The sequence below is a fragment of the Calidris pugnax genome, unplaced genomic scaffold (genome assembly GCF_001431845.1).
Source record: "Calidris pugnax isolate Ruff unplaced genomic scaffold, ASM143184v1 scaffold211, whole genome shotgun sequence".
Lineage (NCBI taxonomy): Eukaryota > Metazoa > Chordata > Aves > Charadriiformes > Scolopacidae > Calidris > Calidris pugnax.
The window spans coordinates 7504953-7528225 of NW_015091083.1; the positions used below are offsets into that span (position 1 = coordinate 7504953).

Sequence of the window (23273 nt, forward strand, 5' to 3'; positions counted from 1 at the left end):
GGGTTTAATATTTTTCCTAGAACTTTTTTTTTTTTTTTTTTTTTTTTTTTTTTTTTTTAAAAAAAAAAAAAAAAAAAAAAAAAAAAAAAAAAAAAAAATCATCAGCTTGGTAGCAAAATTTCAATACATTTTCACTTATTCCCCAAAAACCTTCAATTTATGACACTAACAGAGTTGACACACAGCACTAGCAGCAAAGCTTAAATCTCTCTGGTGAAACACTTTGGGTCTTTATCAAAATACTGCCAAAGCCAGCACTACCTCCTGTGAGGGAACTCACAGGAGAGTCAGTCCAGGGTGAAGTCCAAACACAGCATGGAGATTACTTTGCACCAGAGGTCTGAATTACTGCTTATTCAGACAGAATTCTGCAGTCCCTTCATGGCATGTCTCTCTCCCTTTCCTCCATCAGGGAATGCTTTGCCATGACACAAATCAAACTCCTGAACTCTACATTGCAAATCAAAAATTAAGACAGCTTAAGGCATATAATTTGGGTTATGATTTGCAATATTCATTAAGAGAACAGCCAATTCTGGCAATGAAAAAATGCCCTGAGCTACGATAATGAATACAGGGTTTGTTACAGCAACAAGACTGATGGTCTCATCCATAATGATTTGACAGTGGCTGCCTTTATATGGTACCTTGTTTTGATTTTCATATCAATAATTATATTATGTGCCTCAAAACATCTCGCTGGCTGGCCGACTTGATGCATGTTAAAACCATCCTGTCTGTGGATATGCATTGGTATAGGAACTATTACAGGATCACATAACAGATGTCATGAGCAGCAATGATTCTTCAAAATTCTGTGCTACACCAGGGCCAAGGAGCGCCCTCTGTGGTCCCTTCTGCCCTTAGAAGTTATGACTTGAATATGTGAACCGAGCCTCCCAATGCCAAATGAATGCACGAGTGCTAAAACTCCTCTTTGTGCTTTTCTCCAACAGCTTCCCCAAGACACAGAGTCAACACCCGAGTTAGCACTCGCTGCATGGTGTCACCTCCTCACTGAACACAAAGTAGAGAAAGAATTTCTGCTGCGCAATGTCCTGGCAATTCCTGGCTAGTATGGTCATGCTGGGTTTTAACTTTCAAATGAATTGCGCTTGTCTTTGGGCTGTGAGGGTTCACATAGCTGCCCGTTCCAGGAATGTTGCATTTACTACTTCATGTGGGGCCTCAAGTACACATGAGCCAGCCTTTAACTAGGACGACCTGTCAAAAACACTGCCATGGATTTGGGTGGCTTTTTCTCCTCTTGGTATTAAATCGATTCAAACAGCCTGAGGGACTAACAGATATTTCTCTAATTTGATTTGACATTATGATAAACTGATTCTTGATATGCAGAGCTACAGAATCTCACTGTGAGTTAACATGCAAGGTAAATTTAGAACAAACATTATGAAGAAAGTCTGCCCTTCCTTCTCCCCTTTACTTACTTCCTAGACTCCAACCTATACTCTCAGAGCAGCTTCTTTTGTTTGGTGTTTCAGTATTTACCATGTGTTTGATTTGCTAATTCTAGGACAAAAGCACAGGTTTGTGTAGCACCAGCTTTTAAGTATTTCCTAAGGGCAAAACATAAATTTGCAAAACAGGGGCCACAACTAAATCATTGTACTATTTGCTCTTCTCTTGCAAGAACTGTTTCTTCTTAAATTTGTCAGATTTGCCGGACCAAAAATTTTAATTCTCTTCACATTTCCTGGGAGAGCTATAAAGTGAATGAGAAAGAAGGAAAACGATCTCTGCCTACTTTACAAGATGTATTTTAAGGTATATTCAAAAATGTCTTTACATTTAGAGCAGAAGTACTCTGAATATGCAGCCACATGCTGCATGTTCTGGCACCTCCATTAAAACAAAGTAATTACACAGCTCAGCACAGTGTATATGGTCATTTGTGTTTGTCTGAGGTTGTTACCAAGAAGACTTGGGGGTGGTTAGCATTCTGCGGCATCTGAGTTACCTTGTACAAGTCACTACCTGACATCCTTCCAAGAGCCACTCTGCACCCACGGGCTGCTTCCCAGGACATGGGGTGAAGGAGCACTCTGCAGGCTCACAGGGGTAGCTTAGAGTGGGTTGACCAAAAGCTGGGTTTACGTTGTTACCATGAAGACCTGCAGCTCTGAGCTGATATATTGGAAGAAGAGATCATTTGACTGGAATTTACCTCATTCTTCTCTACAGCAAGAGCAGAAGCCAGGGAGGAAAGTATTCTCAGGATCACCACTAGGTGCCTATTCTGGCACCAGTGGCATCAAGTACTGGGGGCACAATGCAAAGACATAAATTAGCTCTAAAGGGAAGCTTTTTTATATTCTGCAGGACTTCTCTGGATATTTTATTCAGCTGGTGGACTGACTATCAGATATCTTTTAATATAAACTTATTGCTAGTGCCAAAGTTTGTCTAATTGCTCTGATTTCCAGAGTAATTTTACAACATAAGGCTTGAAGAGTTGGTGTTTTCTTAATGGACAGTTTGTGGGTCACACATTAAGAAATGCTTTACAGCCAAGTCAAGATTCTTTCCTTTTTTTTTTTAAAGACACATGGCTTTTTGCAAATTCACAAGCTTCTGCCACAGTCTCTCTGATCCAAATCTCCACTACTCCTCCAGTATATTTTCCACCGCCTATCCCTCACTTATCACTATACCCTAAGGCCAAATTATACAAATGAATGTCTCGAATGGACAGTGTTAAGAAATGTTAACTCAAAGTCACATTAAGTTATTCTTGCTTTAAGTTCCCTTACAAACTTGAAGCACAGTCTAAGTTTTTCAAAAGCTTTATGAAGGTACAAGGATCTTCCAAAATAGTTCTAATGCCTAATAAGGCAAAGCCAAAACAATATATGGAATTGTAAAGAGAATTGTGGAAGTCATGACTCTACAGTGATCACTTAGTTCTTAAATTTTTTTCATTGTCTTTAGTTCTGGAAGGGTCTGGTTGAGAATATAGAGGAATTAAAATTTTTCATTTGAACTCCTTAATATATGAAAATTGTCAATTGTCATGGATGAAGTCTTAGGAACCTGATTCACTAGACCTTAATGTTCAAAGGAAAAGAAAGGTCCTGAGCCCAGAAAGATTAAAAGCAAAAATAATCCTAAGCCAGCACCCTCCTGTGAAACTACAGAAGACCAAAGGACATATCACCTTGTCAATATTTGCAGGGCTATGTGTACCCACCTAACTTTGTTGTGCAAATCACCAATATAAATTCACAACCCCTAGCAGCCACACGCATGAAAATAACCATCTACACACATACCTATATATACACATCTGCTCGGAGAGAGAAAAAGAAAAAAAAAAAAAAAGTATCAGGCTGGCAGAACTACCAGGGATTTCAGTACACAGACAGAAACTAAATGTTGTACACAAGTTATAACTGAACCTTGGCTTGTTCAGAGGCACAATGCTGCTGAATCAAGCACTTGTGCTGCCTACTGTAGCCTTCTTATTACCATGTTTTCAAATGTGGTTTTCTTTAAAAGGTAGTTTAACTTCCTGGAAGGACTTTCCATTCCAGCCCTTATTCAGTGAGTAGCCCTACTGAAATCAGCTTGATCTGTATTTGCAAAACTTAGAGCAAGACCATGTTTCAGTATTGAAATTAAGAAATACCTGCACAGAGAACCTGATCCTGCTTGCCTTCTGCATCCAAACAGCTTAGTCAGGAACAATGAAGCCACTAATACAGCAGAGGCGAGAAGTCCTCACCTGAGAAGGATTAGTCACAGAAAAAAAAAAAAGGTTAGAAAATCCATTCCTAATGCCCAAGGTATGAAACTATTGTATAATGTCATCAAGACCAATAAGAGTAGCAATCAAAGACACTTGATATGCTCCAATTCAATTGCAGGTTACTGTTTGCAATTGGCAGTCTGTTATGTAAATCAGGAAAGAAAGCCATAAAAGTCATCTATGACCTTAAATACAGCTGAACCCTATTGAAGTATTATGGGCAGCTGTTTTTCTCACACTCTCTATTAGTAACAGGAAATACATTTCAGGTTACCTCTATTTCTCTTGAGCAATTTGTGTCAATTGCTACCTGTCTACCTTATTGAAACTGCCGCCTCCTTCCACTCTTCAGACCACACAAGTAAATAATGCAAGTACTAACTGGCTACAGGCAAGATATCTTCCAGGATGCAGATGGACTGCCACAGGACTGCACGGGCAGACTTAATATTGAAGTAAATTTTAACAGTTCAGTTGCATGTATCATTCTTGAGGGTCAGTATTACTTTAATATTGCACTCTGGAGTTAATCAGTTAATATCTTGCCTGGTCACAGTCAGCTAGGGATGTTCAATTAACAGCACTGCTGTTACAGTAAAGATAAAAGATGTGTCATTTTTCCAGGATGAAGATCATGAGGTTTTGGGTTGGTGGATTTGTGTTTTCCTTTAATTTCTTGAGACAAACAAATTTGACCCATCCTATAAACACAATAAGTAATAGCAATTCTTTTCGTCATTAGTTCTTCACTGTGATGTTTTCCGGGATATTCCACTTCTCTGCATTAGGGCAATTTTGTTGTTTTTCCAATTCCAAAGCAGAACAATAATGACAGTAGCATCCAAAAAAAGTCTCTTATAATTGCCTAAATTGTATAACACCTTACCAGGATATCAGGAAAACAGCCAAAGAATTTCACATCATAAAACTGGGCATATCATCTGATATAGCAATTTTGAGCACATTTTCAGACTAGCCAGAGTTTACAAGCTTTCCCAACTCCAGTTTAGCCAAAAGTCTTTCATGGACCATCTGGTTCTAATGATACAAAACTAGAATATTTGGTGTCCTTTTCACTATGCTACATTAAATTAAAGCTTAAAACATCAGTAAAGAAAATCCATTCTTTTCATATTATGTTTTTTAAATTAAACATTAAGCTTTTTGGCTAAGTAAATGTGTTTATTTTTGTACAACTGTACAGCATATACTATATGATACAGTCAGCAGAATCCTTAGTTCAGTTTCTCTTGCACACTCCTGGTCCACAGCCCACTGAGGTAAAGGGAAGTGTTTCCATTGACATCAATGGGCTCTAAATGAGGCTCCTACTGTGAGTGACACCACATCTTTACTCATCCTAAAACATGTATGAGGTTTCAATACTTCTCCCAAGAGAAAAGGTTCAAATTATGCTTACAGTAGCTCTTCCCAAATTAAGTAATAAAAGGGCCCAACTGTGCATTCCATGCACACTTGGTAACTCAACTAAAATTCAGTGAAATCAAAATATTAAGGTGTGATAAGAGGTTTTATAGTGGAAAGGCATTGTGAACTATATAGTCTTTGTATGGGCTGTAGATAGCTATAAATAGGCTCTTTGGGTGTAACTTTCACAAGCGCCTGGAAGACTTTATCTTCCAGCAGTTGTTGAAAAGCAATGGAGTTTTGAAAATCCCACCCTACATGTAGCTCATAACTTCTGAAGTCAGCCACAACAGGTTCCAGTTCCCTGCACTTCACCACCAGTCTTAGAAACTTGTTCTGCACATAGAAACATAGACCAAGATTTCAGAAGATATGTAGGAGAAAAGTCCATTTTTAATAACAGAAGTACCTAGCTTCTGTAGGTCCAAAGAGGTCAAACCAATCTGGAGGTCTGAGCAATCGTGACTGTCAACCACCCATTTCCTCAACAAGCTGACACCTTCTACGCATCTAAGGTCAACCAACAGCAAATATTATTTCTTACTTATGAAACCAGTTTATGTTTTACTGTAGCAAGTGGCCATCATCTTTTTCCTGTATGTTTTGTCTTTCTTTGTAGTTCCTACCACTATAACCCTCATTACAAAGTTTCATCGATCTCATAGCAAACTCAATAGTAAATATCCCACTTATTTCACTTAGGTTAACCGAGATACAGGTATTATCCAAAGAGGACATCACAGCCTGTTCTATTCTATACACATCCCTGAATCCAAATATGCTAGTACGGTAAACATAATTTTGTTTCTCCATTCTTTCAGCTTTTTTCTTCTCTCCCTATGGTAGCTTCCACGTTAGTATTACAAAATAGTTAAAACATGTAGTTCCAACACTGAATTCCTTACAAAGCCCCCTAAACAGGAGTTTTTCTGCAGCAAGAAAGGACTGAGAGAGGACTGCATGAATTGGCCCATACGGAGTTACATGCTAACTGTTGTTATTGTTCTCAGAGAGTGCATTTAAGGTTTTGGGAACAAACAATAAAACGAACAGCTGAACAATTTTAATCATGGCCCAGTTCCTAGTTACAATTATTTTTAAGCTGTCTCACCATTAGCTAGACTCTGATTTTTTTTTTCCCCAATGAAAAAATATATTATGTAAAACTTAAAGAAATACTGTTTTAAAATGACAGTAAAGGAAAAAAAGATTCTCAAATGTAACAAACTATGACTTCTGCTCTTAGCCCAGCATTTGTGTATGTTACACATAATTTTTTAAAGTGTTCCATTGTCTATATACTTCATGTACAAGCCAGTTCTCTAGGTAAATATGCTTTCCTAGATAAGGCCTCTGAACTCTATGACTAGACAGAGAATATCAGATTTTGACCCCAGACTCATATGTGAGCAAAACTAGAATGCATGCTCATATGAAAGCACATTTCATGCATTCTGTATTTCAAAATGCTACAGCAGGGACACATCAAATCAGGGTAAGATGACAGCTCACACAAGCAAATGAGAATGGGAGAATAAGATGGCACAAGGATGTGAAGACATTTGGAGAGACTACTGACCAAGAATGTCCTTTTAAGATGCCTTCTACATTCATTCAAGGCCTGATTCAATTACTTCCACTGGAGTCAACAGGAAGACTTGTGGTCTTCAGTGTCTGTTATTGTGGCTCATTACTTGTGTTACAGTAGCACGCTGAAGATTCAATTAAGCTCAAGCACTGTAATACCAGGTGCTATACAAACACCCACAGTGTCATAATCCCTTCTTACCAGAGCTTGCATCAAGCAAGACCTTGAATCACGTAGGGCAAAAAAATATGGCAAACAAAACATGGGAAAGAATCCAAAGGGAGCCCAAGGGATTTAAGCTGGGTTACAAAAACAGTCACTGGCAAAGCAAGGAAGACTTTAGTTGCCTGACTGTACCCAGTGCCCTACCTATTAAACCATTCTGCCTGCTGATGGACTTCAGGTCAAACCTGCACTGCACAATATGAATGATAAGTGAGGGAACAAAATAAAATACCTACCTGCTAAATACAATTAACGGCTGTCGGCGTCACAGTGTTTCTACCTTGTGCAGATTACATGCACTGCAGTAAAACTACTTTGTGTGCAGAAAGCAGGAATTACTAGTGCTCCACTTGCAACTATTGTTTTCAATAAGAATTCTGCAGGAAAATGTCATAAACAGAAACATAGAATCACTCCAGAGGTTACCCATTTCGCCTCCTCCCACACTACGGCAGGCTCGGTTATATCCGTGTCATTCCTAACAGATGTTTGTCTCATCTGTTGATGGATGCTCCAAGCTATCATTAGGCAATCTCTTCCAGCACTTCACCTCCCTTGCCATTAGAACTGTTTTCCTTACTTCTAATCAGAACCTTTCTTGCTACAGTTTATGCTGTTAGTTCTTCTCCTACCGCATCCTCTCTTCAGTCTTTTCTTCTTTAGGTTGATCAAACCAAGCACATTCAAATCTCTCCTTTTAAATCATTTTGTTGACTAGCATTCAGCTTGAGATCCACTGTAACCTTAGTGCTTCTTCTACAGTATTCTTGAGTTGTCTATTCCACGTTTACACAGCTTATTCCTAAGTGCAATAACTTACACTTGGCTGTCACACAGCCCTTGAACTTTATTTCTAAATATAATTTTGAATTCTAATTATTTTCTTTAGTGTATATAGAGTTACTGTCAACTGCAAATTTTATAAGCCTGTTCAACACCATCATGAAGGACACTACCAAAAATCTTGAATACTGGGAGGCCTCAGCAGAGACTCATTCAACACATCAAAGAACTACTGAAAAGTACTATTTAGACAGAGTTAGTAAACCCATTTTGCACCCACTCTACGCTACGTTAATTGAGAATGTTTGCCTTGATTTATTACTGGAATGTCATATAAAGCAGCATCAAAGACCTTACTAAAATTGGGATAGACTTGCTAATTCTTCTGCATCCAGAGCCTGCCGCTCTGTTGAGGATTGGCTAGACACGGCTTGACAACTGACATAATTTATGTCTGACTGTTATTGATATAGTGGGTATTATTCAATTCTTTATCTTCTATATTTTTAAAATTAGGTTGTCATTTGCTCCAGAATTCTGGGGGGAATTTTATTTATATTGATCAGTCTTTTCTTTCTAACTGTTCTTTTTCCTCCTTTCTAAAAATAGTCACTACCTTTTTCCCTTTCCTCACCTATCTTGTCTGAGTTATCAATTACTAATTATTCTGAAACTGTTTTTTTTTTTAATATCTCTAAAGTTGGCATGTAAATTCTAAACAATCTGAAACAATTAACTTAGTTAAATACCATGCAGTTAAAATCTATACCTTAATGAAAGTACACAGGAAAGCATGAAGGCTCATTTTGCAATTTCCTGAGTTCTTTCAGTGTTTTACTTTGTAATGTTAATTGCCCCTTCAATAAAACCTTTCTCCTTTTTTAAACAATTGGAGGAACTGACTGGTTGTTTTTAGCAACATGTGTTACTGCCTAGGAACAAAGCTGGATCATTCACATACAGATTTGGTCTTATGGCTACAAGGAACAAATGTCCTGTTTGGATTCTCTGATGACTCTGATGAAAAGGAATGAGTTCACATCTTCACTTTCCAAACAGTATAGCACTAGGCAGAAATAGCTGCTGAATTCTGGAAGCAGAGTAGATGCATCAGTGAAATGCTATATCTAAACTAATTATACCTATTATTCTACAGAGCTAGTTATCCCAGACACAAAATAATGTCATAAGCACCAATGCTTTCATACGGGGAATAAAGTGCTTCAAAGATAGTTCAGGGACTTTCTTCTGCACAGATCTGCATCATTGATTTCAGCCAGAGCCAGATCAGATTCAAAAATGGCAATTCCTTCCACCTACTCTCTTTCCCAAACAAGATAAGAAAACGCAAAGCCAAGGTTCATCTAAGTATATTCTTGAAGACATGAAAATTTGGCTTAGCACTTGTATATAGCCTTGACACCAGATTAGTACTAAATTCCATAACTCTGTAATTATAAGAGCCAAAAAATTCCTACCAACCTTGTTAACACAACCCATACATGGAAACTGGAGAAAGAATCAGTTAGAAATAGTCATAGTCATTCTGATCCTCATCTTGTACTCAGTTCGTTCCTTTTTCACCCAGCATTCAATGTGGAGAGAGTAATTTGACAGGTCATTTCTTATTGCCTAGTGATTTTACTTTCTCAAGTATTTTAGGAAACAAAACAAGAGTTTGTTGTGAAAACATAAATTATTGTTATACTGCATAGTAGGAATACTGTATGGGAATATTTAGGGGGAATTTCCTCATTTGCTATATTCTTTTTTAACTGTTGATAAACCCATGAGTAATGATTCTAAATTCTGTGGATCTTCTGCCCACTAACCACAACCTTTCAATGAAGGCCCGAACTTGTTAATAGCATCCCTGTAAGTAGAGTTGTTTTCAAAATAAGAGATCATGGAATAAACTCTGGGCAGGAGGACAAACCTATAAACAATTCAGACAGTTCTTTATACAAATATTGGTTGGAATATCAAACAAACTGCCAAAAGTTATGCAGCCAGCAGTTAAAGTGACTTGTGTACGTTAATTCAAGAAAAAGTTGGATGATGCTTTGGAAAAGAAGGAAATACTACAGTAAAACAGCCACTAACTTTTTTTTTTTCCTCTTTTTTTTTTTTGTAGTTAGAATTATGGTGAGGCTGTTTCACATCGTTAATAGATATTACAACAACAAATATTATGACTACAATTACCAAACTTTCTTCTTTCATTTTCTGTAATCTACAAGAAAGTTTCCCATGGTTATACAAGACTGACCACTGGATTCCCTTTGCAAGACTACCTCTATAACTTTACTTGCTGAAATAAACATATCTCTATTTTTGGCTTAAGAATGCCCAGCAGCACTTTAAAAAGAAATTGAAGCCTGAAAAAGAGATGAGGAAGACAAGATAAAATAAGACATCTTAATAAGTACAAAGATGACTAGAAAATTAAATAGATACCTGGAGAACAAAAAAAAATTGAAACAAAAAGCATCTTCATCTGTTACATGTTTCTGTCATTTCCAACCCTTTTGTGGTCATCAAGACTTATTACACAGCAGGAAAAACAATCAGATACAGAAGAAATAGTTCAGGGAAAAGGAAAACAACATGAAAAGTCAAATGCAAATTCATTTTTCACCAAACTTTTGTGTCATAATAAAACTGATAAAAAATTGTTTTGTTGGAGGAAAAGTGATTGCTACAGTTTGCCAGAAATCTAAAACACCAAGATAATCACCAAGACTGAACAGCTGGGACTATTTAGTCCATGTAGCAGAAAAACTTGGGGAATCTTATCCATGCATATAAATACCTGCTGGGAGGCTGTAAAGAAGAGCCAGACTCTTCTTCTTGGTGTCCAGTGAAAGCGCCATTGGCAACAAGCACGAACTGAAATACTGACAATCCATTTAAAGATAAGAAAAAAGTTTCTTACTGTGACAGGGGTAGAGCACTGGAACAGGTTGTCTAGAGAGAATTAGGACTTTCCACCATTGCAGTTACTGTGCAGATGCACAACTGAATGCTGCCCCAAACAACCTGCTGTACTTGACCCGGCTGTGAGCAAGGAGCTTTGACTGCATGATGTCTAGAGGTCCCTTTTAACCTCAGACATTCTGTGATTCTGTGCTCCAGGTAAAGCTCTCATGAAATTATCTTTCATCTTTCAAAAATGTTTTGCTTTCCTAAAAATCCAGTAAAAAGGAAGATGAAGAAAGCAGAATCCTCCTACACCCACATCAATTATTAAATAACCCAGAATCAGAACAAGACAAAATCTGTCATGTTGCTGTAGTGCTACATCATCACATGATGTTCCAAATGCTGGAGATAAAAGCTATGATGTTCAAATTAAGACATAGAGTAGATTTACTAGAAAGCTTTTGTTTTCTTTATCCAAGCATTTATCATCATTTTAGACTAACAGCTGAAGTTCATCTTTTGTAATGATAAATTATGCCTGGATGAAACTTGTCTGGGCCTCCCCTTTATTTCATTCTTAGTTGCATTCCCTTGGTCTTTGAGGAACAAGTAGTCAAATTAGAACGTTCTCTTACAAAATGGTTTGCAAGAAAGCAGGGCTATTTCTGTAAACAATGGGAAAGTCCAGTTGTTGAATATCTATTCATGAGAGAGGAAAAGAAAATGGGGGTATTTGACCAAAAAATATCCAAAACCATACCAAAGGGTCTTCACAGTGTTCAAGATGCCACAAGTGACAGTTATGATCTACCCTGGCATGAGGTAAAGTGAAGTCCCATTGAAGTCCCATGGAGTAAAAGATTCACAGTAACTCACTCAGGATGCTACTAGGAACTAAGTCTTGGAAGAAAGTAAAGATCAAATACTAAACTGTGCACAAAGTTCATGGAGAAAGACAGCATTTCTAAAAGAGAAAGCCTGAGATAATATCTGTAAGCAATGCTAGTGACAAGGAAGAAAGGGAGGAGAATTGTGCCTGTACGTATTTATTATTGCCAAATAGGCTGAAAAAAAACCCGGCATCACTGCTATGGTATTTTCTTCACTAGATCTAAAGGACAGCAGCAGTGGAATCTGCTGTTTGTGTTAAAGTGTCAGGAGGGGAAAGAACAAAGACATGGAAACATCTGCTTTTAGAAGCCACTTGAAAAATAATTATGCAATAGCCTGTGAAAAACATCTGTTAAAAACGCTGCTGTCCACCCATCACTTAAGGAAAACATAAGCAAGACCAGGAGAAGATTGTGGCTCATTTTTCTCTTGGAACACCCATTACCCCAAATCTAAACTGAAACCCAAGGGTAAGTTTAGGAAGGGAAATATACGATCGAAGCAAGCGGGATGATACACCACTGCCAAACAGATGGTACAACCTGCTGTTACATAATCAATACAAATTGAACCAAAAACCAGGCTTAGCGTGAGTACTCTTTCTGAATACAAACAAATCACTTCCTGGGAATTTTCCGCCCTCCCATTCACAGAAACTAAGGCCTTGCAATTAGTCATGGAGTTCTCTGTTCTAACACCAGTGAGGTTATTCCAGCACAGAGCCTCCCTGCCCACCATGCAGAGGAACTCAAGTTTTCTGTAAATCTCGTCACACCACATCTCATCTTGTTATACGTAATTGATTTAACATCCAAACCTTTCAGGTAGACTAGCGAGTCCAATGCAGTGTTGTGTCTGCTCTACACTACCTGAATCCTAAAGATCACTCTCTCCTTATCACTTTGATGTGCTGTACACACTTAATAGCTTATTCAGTACCAGTTTAAATGTCCTCACGTAAGTGATTTAATCTACAACGTTTTAACTAGCAATTGAGATAGTGTGCGTGTGATGTCCCCATGGTCCTGCTGATGAGCAGAAACTGTCCAAACAGTGATCTTTAACCTTTTTTTAACCTTTGCCTACACCTTTAACCAAAGGAAGAGTTCACATTTTAGCTCTTAAGAAGGCTCATATGAGCAAAACCACAACACCTGACACTTTCCAACTTCTCTATTGAATACTGAACATACCTAACTTCATCTACAGAACAAATGGCATACTGTTGATGAGATTTTACATTGCATGTGACAGAGAGAGCCTGGATATGAGACTCCTGCCTCTCCTGTATCCTCAAGTTCTTGCTCAAATTCAGTTGCCTAAGAAATTCTGCCCCTCCTACCAAAAGAACTTCCCCTTGCACCTCAGAACAGACCCCTAAAATTCGTTGCCTTGTGTTGCTGCATTTGCCTCAGAAGTGGATATTTGTCAGTAGGAAGCAAAGCACTTGCTATAAATACAATATGGTTTGTAAAATGCTTTGAGATTCTCAGTGGTAAGGGACAAGTTAGGGTAATGTAAGAGGATATTATTTTTATATCAATAAAACAATGGCTCAAAAATATAGTCACCTTGCTGCTTAGGCTGTCAGAAGAAAACAGAATAAAGCGGGGGGTGGAGAGTTGGGGGTGGATTTAAACACACCCAAAATAACTGTAAACCAGATTTTAAATTCATTGAAATTCCCAGGAAATGTATTCTCAAAACAATGGCTTCTAAGAAGCATCATTGCAATGTTTCCTCTGCTTATTTTTGTAAATACATATTTTTTTATGGAACACTTTAGCCTCTATTAGTCTCAGTTCTTTCCTGAACTATCAACAGTGATTAATGCAGATGGTTTAATGAATGTTTCCTTTTCTCTGTATATTTTCTCTGTATATTTTTTTAAAGGAAAATTAAATGAGCCCAAAAACTCAATGCCAATCTTCAGGGTTTGGTAAAAGCCATCCATGTTTTGCTGCCTAAAAGCATTTTAGGAGTAAAACTTACTGAGTATAACAGATTTAGGTATTTGTTAAGGAGTGGGAGGGCAAGTGGGAGAAATCTATGACTATGTGCTGCTGTCCTCAAGTGTTTCCTTGAAATCCAGACTCCAGTAGCATTCCAGAATAAGATCAGTGAGCCAAACATTAAACCTTGACTTGCATATACAGGATCTCTCATCTAATTCTCATGGAAAAATAAAAGTTTTGGAGATCTGGGAAGGGATCTTATTAAAATATAGCTACACAGCAAGAGCTTTGTTATATTTCCCAGGTTAAAATGACATAGAGGAAGAGATCTGCCTATCACTGCCCTTCAAATTTACTGGCAAAGATAGAAGATACTGCTCTCTGAATATTTTGCTCAATTAAAGACTGCAAAATTTGGCTCAAGTAAACCATCTTCAAATTCCAGGAGACTCCTTTCTCCTGCAGCTGGAATGCAGTGAAGCCACCAGAACGAAGACCAAGCTAAATATTTTAACTGAGCAAGATACATTCTGGGTTTGTGCTCCAAACTACATGGAAGTCTGTATTATGAAATGGGATTATAGGATTAGAGCAGTTTTGCCTTTGGCATCTGGGAAGTGTGGCAATTGGCTTCAGGACAGAATTTCCCCAGCTAACACAGGTCACATGGGTCAGACCAATTTCCATGTCAGTGCAGGATGCACATACACATGTAAATGCCATATGGTTGCTGCCTGGCTGTAAATTATCTAGTTCATATAGTTCATTACAATGCTGCCACTAACTTCTAGTGCCAGTTAATTTAACATTCAGTGTAATTTAATCAAAACCTTGGGTAACACGTAATCTGAATTAAAAAAACCAATTGCCCTCTCTAGTGACTACTACCAATTGCTTTGCATGTGGGTGAGGGAATAACTATGATTACTAATGTTTTGGGTTTCTTTTAAAGGAAAGAAACTAGTAAAGGAAATTCAAGGGTCTTCCAAGATATGAAGGGTCACCTATACAGAGAAGCTAATTTAGATTAAGGTAGAGTATGAATTTAAATATAAATCTTCCTGATTAACCCTGGTGAGATAGCAACTTCTGGTATAGTTTGTCTTGCAATCTTACCTGAGAATCTGTGTAGGAAATTAATCCAGGACAATGTATCAGCAGGAGCCACTCCAGAATAATTTCCTATGAGAAAATCACTGGGATTGAGCGTTCAAATGCTGTTAGGCTGTACACTGATGTCCTCTTCTATACCTGATGCAGGCTGTCACCTACATCAGTTGCTCAGTTCCACTGGACTCTTCTCCCCAAGGTCTACAAGTGAAGGAACAAAAGTGTGATGGAGGTTAGCCTGGGCAGATGGTCACGCTAACATCCAGCTGAACCTCATGCATGCGGGCTAACACAATTCCTAGAAGACACTCAAGTAAAAGAATCAACTATTTTCTCACATGTCAACAAGATGCAATCAATACATCAGTGAGAGAAATTGTGTAATATCTAACATACTGAGCAGGGATTGCTCCTGACCAGCAAAAGGACTTCAGCCCATGCTATAAATCAGTGCAAGCAGTGAAAACCCTGGAAAATCTTGTCCTCTTTGGAAGAAACAGAAGATTTAATCTGTTCTTCGGATATTTGGGTGAGGAAACTACAACTCCTTGCTCTTTTGAAATGTATAAAGCTGTGCAGAGAAGGCAATAAACCACTTGCATTATGTCACGTACTGAAAGCAACACCTGATAGTCGGTTAAATGTATGTGCAATAAATTAAATCAGGTCTGATTTCTGTCAACTTCCTTATAAATCCTCTAGTCCTGCCACTTGCCCATATTATGGGTCTCAAAAAATTATTTTAAGTTAATCAGCCTTCAATTAATATTATGCCCATTTCCACTCAGAAATCTTGCAGGATTTTCCAGCTTGTTCAGGTATGCTCCAAAACCATCCACTTTACAGTAGAAGGAAATAGCTCATCACCTAAAGAACAATGGCTTTGTCACCAAATTTTCTCATTACATTTTTGCTACTAGCCACCTTATAGATTAATTCAGATTTTTTTACTACAAATCTGGGTACAATAAACAAAAATATATAGTTCCTTGTCTGGGGCACTGAAGACATGAATATAAATGTTCCATAACAGTTAGAATTTTGTGGAATCTATTACAGGGTAGAATAAAACCTTATTTAAGAATGGAGCCAAGGCACTTTTGTTCCCCAAGTGGACAGGTAAAATTTAAAATAACAGCACTCGGAATTCAAAGACAAAACTTAAATCTCAGTCTAGTTTTTTAAACACTTTTGCTACTGTTTCTAGTTTCATGCACCATTTTTAAGTCTCTGTCCCCTCGTAGTGCAGAAGAACAACATATTTTGGATATTTTAAGTAACCTGATTAGTGAATTTTAGTTTATTTGTACATCATGAACTGAGGCTTGACAATGGGAAGGTGAAAACATTAAGAACTCACTGTTTTCTTCCCTCAAAATTCTCCCTCTGTTCCTTTTTCTGTTTCATTAAGGCTGAAATAGAGCTTGCAACAACAAAAGCAAAAGCCTCCACAATTTGAAATAAAGTAGTAACTGTATTCAGTTGTACCAGTACCAAATTCTTGTCCTCTGTGGACTACAGAGTATCTAGATGGACAGGTCTGTAAGAGTAGAATTATAATGAGCTAGTTTTATCAGACCTTCTACATGTGATTAGCTATAGCAGTTCATTTCATAATACTGTGTTATTGTCATACCTGCACACTGCTATCATCTGTGCCATAGATCTCTTTTAGAAAGCACCCACTCCCACTCTTGATTTAATTGTGGAAAATGCACCACAGATCTAGGTAAATTGCTCTTTCACTATTAATTACCATTGGCATTAGCATTCTTGGCTCTTTGTCCTGTGGACGGAGGAAATAGCACCTTTAATAAACACAGTGAAACTCACAAAGCTCATTTGTCAGAGATCTGTGGTTTAGAATCTCTAAGATCGCTTTGTGTATGTTAGTTCAATCCTTCCAACTTCACTGTGAAAACAATGATTATAGGATTGGACACAGTGTTTCATTAGTGGTCTCCCTGGTGCTACATCTGAAGATAATATAATCTTCTTATTCTATTTTAGAAATCCCTTTACATTTATCCAAGCATTATTTTTATCCATTTCAGTAACACCACTACAGGGGATGCTCATGCTCAATTAGTTATATACTTTTTATTCTGAATATTATTCAAGAATATTTAATAGAGAGTTCTACCTTCCAAGCATAGCATCATTTGTTGTATTTAAATATATGACCTTTAGTTTACCTATATTGATCTATAATGTTCAGAGGGGCACATTTATCGAGCCTTATGGTTGTGCATATACATAAACTGTCTCCAAAATCTCCATTATCACCACAGTTCCTCCTACTAAAAGCAGCACAATGTAACCAGATCCACACTCCACAGACCTGCACAATGGCTAGGCAAGCATGTTAAAGACAGAATCTGGAGGAAAATCTAACACAACTGCAATTATAAATCATCTTTTCTTCTCTGTCCTTTTTTATTCTATCTTCAAATTCTACCAGCTGTAATGTATTTTATTCCAAAACCTTGATAAAGAAATTGAAAGCAAGGCTGCACTATAAAAGCTCTCCTCAGGGAAGAATTCCATAATTCCTTTTTATGACCTACCAGCTAACCAGTTTTTAATTCATACAATATGGACTACACTGATTTTGCATAGTGCTAATCTTTTTTAAATCAGAATGCCATGTGGAACTCAGTCAAGTGCCTCACAGAGGCCTGAGTACATCATGGTAACTGTCAGTTAAATCCACTGTGTTATTCATTCACCCCATCAATGGAAATCCATTCTGTGCAGCCGAATACTATAGAAATTCAAACTCTATTGCGACTTTCTCTTTTCAGCAAGCAGCAGCATACATTGTGAAGAAGAGAGGAGCTCTGGACGTTCACTTCCACACCCTGCCCTCTGAGCCGAGGGACTGGCCACAATACATTTCTTTGCCATACAGCAGCAGTTCTTCATGGCTACAGACAGTAATCATAACCAATCTGATTATCAAGTACACAGTGGACTCTTTCAGGGGTGGCAGTGGATTAAGTCCACGCTGTTTGCTGTCATGGCCATTTTTAGATCACCGTGCCTGGTGGACACTGTATACTAGGAGCAGCAGCAGCCTGCCTGTATTATACTCTCAGAGTACATTGAAGAAAATTTCCCTTATTTTACTGCATACAAGCGCTGCTGTTACCCTCTTAGTACTACTTATTATATCTTAGCACTACCAGTGCTGTCTCAGTACTACCCTGTCTCATTCGTCACTGCCTTTTTGTTTTCATACTAACTAAAACCTCAGTAAACTCAGAGATTGCATAAATAATGCTTGCAAAAAAATTATTTTCCAACGTACATAAAAAAGGCATATAGGCTTGAAACTCCAAGGTGTTACTTTTTAACCTTTGTGGTATCTGTCCACTTTCCTATATACTTGTCTTGAGAGAAAGGCAGGCACCAGAGCAGATATTTTTATGAGGGATTTGTTTCCCAGACATACTCATGCTGTCTTCTTTCCTAAACAACTGAAAATAGGCTCAGTTTCTATAAAATACCAGTATTGACAACAGTGAAAATACAATAAGCTGAGGCTGCCCATACCACTGCAGAGCACACTCAGTGGGCACTTCATTACCCAAGACACATTAGTAAAGTTCTGGTTCTAAATATCAGTTAAAGTCTGATGACAATTTTTATCTCCCAATTTATTCTAGCTGTAAGATCCCTCTTGGAGACTACCCCTCTGCTCTTGACCCAGAGGCATTTGATAATGCTTCCACACTGGCTGAAATTGACTTCTATACATTCAAGGTTCTCCTTAACATAGAACTCCTCCTCCTCTTCTTCCCTGCCTGTCTTTATGAAAGAGCCTATAGCCGTCCATCCCGATTCTCCAGTCACGTGAGCTGCCCCACCACGATTCAGTTATTCCTATCAGAACCTTCTGACTGGGCACAGAGCTCCAGTTCCTCCTGTTTGTTCCTTAGGCTGCGTGCATTGGTATACATACACTCAATGTGGATGTGGACTTAGCAACTGTTTCATACCACCACACCTCCAAGAACGGATTGGAACTACAGAAGATCATTTCATTACATTTTAGAAGACCAGAAGATGTGGCCAAAGAGAAGGGATTCATTGCCTTTTCTTTTCTTTTATCTTCTTTTCTTTTTTCTCTTCTTTTCTCTTCTCTTTTCTTTTCTAACCAATAGAATACTGAAAGGTAAGTATAAACTTTATTGCAAGTGTATTGGCAGGAGACCCCCAAGCCTTGATCAGGGAATTAATTTGTTCCTTCAACTGGCTTGTGGAGAAAAGTTCAGCAAAACTACATTTCTTTTCAACCATATGACGTCTACAGCAGAAAGAAGCCATAAAAGGAAGAGGCCTTTTTGCAGAGACTTGGAAGTTAAACCAGATAAACAGAAGATGGAAATGAATCTAAGAAGTAAAGCATTTTTAAGTTTTTTGCCAATGTTGAAATGAGCAAATCTAGCAGGATCCTCCATTAAGACAGATCAGTTCCAGTCTGATATTATTTAAGTTACCATTAATAAAGAGTAATTCAACCAGTTCCAATAAAAACACCTGAATATAATCAACAGGATCAAGACAAATTCAGGAACAGGCAGCATTCTGAAAAATCCCTTACAACTGCTTTTTACTGCTCGAATTATTAGATTCTGGTATGGATAGACAAGGTGGTTACATTGTTGCAAATATAGAGTACACATCTCTAATCAATAATAAATGAAGTTGAGAGTCCTATTATGTTACAGCAACAAATGAAAGGCCTCCATTTTGAATGAAAATTAAGACTGATTTGTGAATTCCATCCTGCCAGTACATGGGCGACAAGCTGATGGGTAGCAACTAGATTTAAGCTCTAAAAAGGGATGTAGGTAGCAGGACAATTCGTTTATGGCTATTGTGTTATCTTAGAAAGGGAAAAAGATAGCTCAGTGTTCAGCTCCACAAAGACAACAGCCCTGCGGAGCACAGGCATTAGCAGAACATTGGGTTCTCAGCAACCTAAGCAGCCTCAGCAGTGCTGAGTCTCTGGGTCTCTGCACAGGGCCTTTGAATCACTCCCTTGGATTTAGGAACCTAGATTCTGTCTAAGTTTTTCTTTAGGGATCTAAGTGCTTTTTTGGATCTCACTCTAAATTCCTACTTAACATAGAACCTTTTCCAAATACTCCATTAATTTCTCCAGCAATTACCGGAAGACTGTGAGAATATTTCACTAATCAACAAAATAAAGAAAGTATTAAATTGCTTTTCTGGTTTTAAATGAACTATGAAAGAAAACACATCTGCTAAGTAAACTTAAAACATTGGGTTGTGTGATTAAACCACTTCATAATAAAATATATTTGTAGTGACTTCTGAGGCCCTACTGCTACAGATCATAAAATCTATTGCTTAATTGTTATCAACAAATGTATAAATACACCTCATTAACCAGTTATTATGCACACACCTCACATGTCCACACCAAGAGGCAGAAACACTGCACAAAACTCCAAATCTTTGCAATGTCCTCTATGCTACTGGGAGATTACTCAGCATCTGCATGAAAACACACTCCCACTGCAAAAGAACACAGGATTAAATAAATACTGTATGATCTAGGAACAGTAGGACATCTAATCCAGGCAAGTATAATGGCTTTGTTGTGCTCTCTTGGGAAAGACAAATACTCTCTTTTCTCCTTTCAGAACTCCAGGATGGAGATAACCAGTATCATTTCACAGGGCTGGTGTAATGGTCATAAAATGAACCAAAAATAGTAAGAACTGCCTGTTAATTTTAAATAAACCTGCATGTTGAAATGAGAAGGAATCCATACCCATATGGTTTAATCAGGCCATTCTCCCCTTCTCTTTACCATATAATATAAGAGAACTCAAAAGGAAATTGCAACTCATCACCCTTACAGGAAGTATCTTTTATTCCTCCTGGCAGAGTTTTAGTACTCAAGCTGAAAGATGTGGGTTCTACTTTCATCTTCTTTTGATTTATATAATGATCCTGTTTGTTTGTGTTGAGCCCAGATTCTTTATGAGTTCAGTATACTGTCAACAACAACAGGACTCTCAGCTGGGCTTTGTGGATGCCGATGCTGAGTTGCAATTGAATTTATATGGCTCTGAAGTTTGTCTGAACCACAACCTTCAGATTCATGACCAAACTTAGGATGGAATTAGACCCGTGTTCTGTCCCAGAGCCATTCCTCTTCTGCAAGTGTTTAATTCACTTGAAGCTCCAAGGATAATGTCCCACAGGAAGGATGGAGACTTCACTTCTCTAAATAGCAGAAAAAATCTACTACTGGGAGACACATGCACCTTGGAGTTGAAAAAGGATAGATATATAGACAATATCAGCCCATGTTTCTGACCTTTTCAAGAAAGCAACAGAGGTATCAAATGTGCAACCTCCATGTTAAATCTCTAACCACAAAATTAAATTCCAATGTTAGCATTTTGCATCTGTATTCTATACAAAAAGGATGCATAAAAGGTAAACTTGACACATAAAAAAATTAAGGTCACACACAAGATCTGTAAAAATTGTCCTCTTAACATTAACTCTTTAACTCCTCATACATTAACTCTTTATCTGTCATGGCTTTTCAGGATAAAGTCCTGCAAATGCAGAAAACATCTGAAAAAATACCACAAATCAGGGAAGTGCTTGAAGAAGCTCTTGAAAACATATAACATTCAGGTACAGACCTCAGAAACTATGGCCATAACTAACTGCTAACACAGCTAAACTGTTGCTTGTACTAACTATAACTGAAGTCTATCAAAGACACCCTATACTCTCAGAACACCTACAGTCCCATCAGGAGACTGACTATTCTCTATTTAGAATTTAGCATTCTAAATAAAATTACGATCATAATTTAACCTAGTGACAAAGTCATGGCAAAGTTCACAGTGATTATAGTATTGGTTGTGGCTCCATTTGTTAAAAGAGGAACCCAAAACACCTTTCAAGAGCAGGTGCAATATCAGCAAATGGAGTCCTATGCTCTTCCAGATTACGGCACCTGAATACAAAAGAGCTCTTGCTTAGCTCTTTTTCAAGGACAGGTTCAACCTATATGTGTCTTTCTCTAAGTTGGGGGCCACCTCCCACATAATTCAATAGCACCAAGAGCTAGATCTTCAAAATGAAAAGAAAGTTTATTTCTTACATTATGAAATGCTTCAGTTATCATAGGATGTTCTTGACCATGTGAAACGAAGGGTTTTATCTCCATTCCACATTCATCTCCAGCATATCTCTAACATGCTGTGTTTACTCTCAACTTCTAAAATGTATTATTTTTTAAGATGAGGGCTGTAGGGGAAAGAGATAAACAGGGCAGACCAGGCTAAATTAAGATCACAAAATCACGCCACATTTTCAGCAACTAGCTGATCTCCTATGAAACAGGATTTCAAACTTTCTTTGGATTTCTTAATAAACAAATTCCCAGGAGATTTCTGTGTATGATGATAGCCAACTTTCCTTTTTTTTTTTTTTTTTTTTTTTAAATGATTATTAAAAAAGGCAAAAACTGAGCAGCAGTGCTGGAGAAGCAAAACTGCTCTGCAGAAGGGCTTTACTGCATTGGGGATCCAAGAGCAACGTATTCCTGGTGGAACGTTTTCACATGAGTTGAATTACTTGAAATGTTGTGTATCTATCCTAAGGCTGAAGGAGTATTGAGATTAGTTTTACAGTTTATTTCTGCTCTGCACTAAAAAAAAATAACTTTTTTTTTTTTTTTTTTTTTTAAATGATTATTCAGAAAGGGCACAAACTGATTCCTTGGAGAGATACTGCTTTTTTTATCTACAGGGACTTTGTAAACAAATTGATCCAGATGTTTTGCTTTAGAACTCTCCAGACATAGTAAATTATTCCTTACTACATCAACACTTCATTTCCTCCATTTGCGACTAACATCTCAAAACAGAACACTTTTCAAAAGACAAATAATTGAAATGTTGTATTACAATTAACAAGATCATTTGGACACATCCTTAAATAAAACCTGTCTTCTATACATGGATGCATTTGGTACTATATAACAGTTTCCAGAAAGGATCAAGATCAAATATATTAAGTATGTATTTGTATCTTTTTCCTAAGCCACTGAAACTTTATCAAAGAAATCTTAAGAATTTTTTTTTCCTTTTTTTTGTTAAATGACTTGCCACATTTATCTTTACCCCTAGACCTGTGGGACATTCATGGATGCAGAAGTTGGAGTTAAACTCAGACAACAAATAATCTATTCCATTAGGATGAAATTCAAACAGGAAAAAGTGAGAGTGAGGGAATAGGTCTATGGACTATTTAAAAGGATATTTAACAATATTTGGCAATGTAGGCACAGATACATTCAAAAATCAATGAAGAAGAAAGAAAACTGTTCCCTGTGCTTCTTGGTGCCATGCCCAATAAGCTATTCTTCAGAAATATATATGTAGATTTTTTTTAATTTCTTTTTTTTTTAAAATCAATAGCAAAAAGTGTTAATTTACTTTAAAGACACAAGGGACTTTCAGAAATAAGAACAAAACAAATATATTATCTGTAAAAAAGCACTATCAAATATACTCCAGCTGAATATACTGTATCAAAA

At 37.5% G+C, this 23273-nt stretch overlaps 1 long non-coding RNA gene across 5 annotated transcripts in view; it reads right to left on the reverse strand.

The window, feature by feature from the left end:
• Positions 1 to 23273, reverse strand: part of LOC106897154 — a 73847-nt gene that overhangs the window by 8993 nt on the left and 41581 nt on the right. For 4 of the 5 annotated variants that reach the window (XR_001413737.1, XR_001413735.1, XR_001413738.1 and 1 more), the window contains 2 exons: positions 14678 to 14872; positions 3650 to 3745 (listed from right to left, as the gene is read on the reverse strand). This is a non-coding gene — a long non-coding RNA (uncharacterized LOC106897154). Of the gene's footprint in view, positions 1 to 3649; positions 3746 to 14677; positions 14873 to 20108; positions 20219 to 23273 lie in introns of all 5 variants that reach the window. The other variant, XR_001413739.1, reaches the window with a different exon arrangement.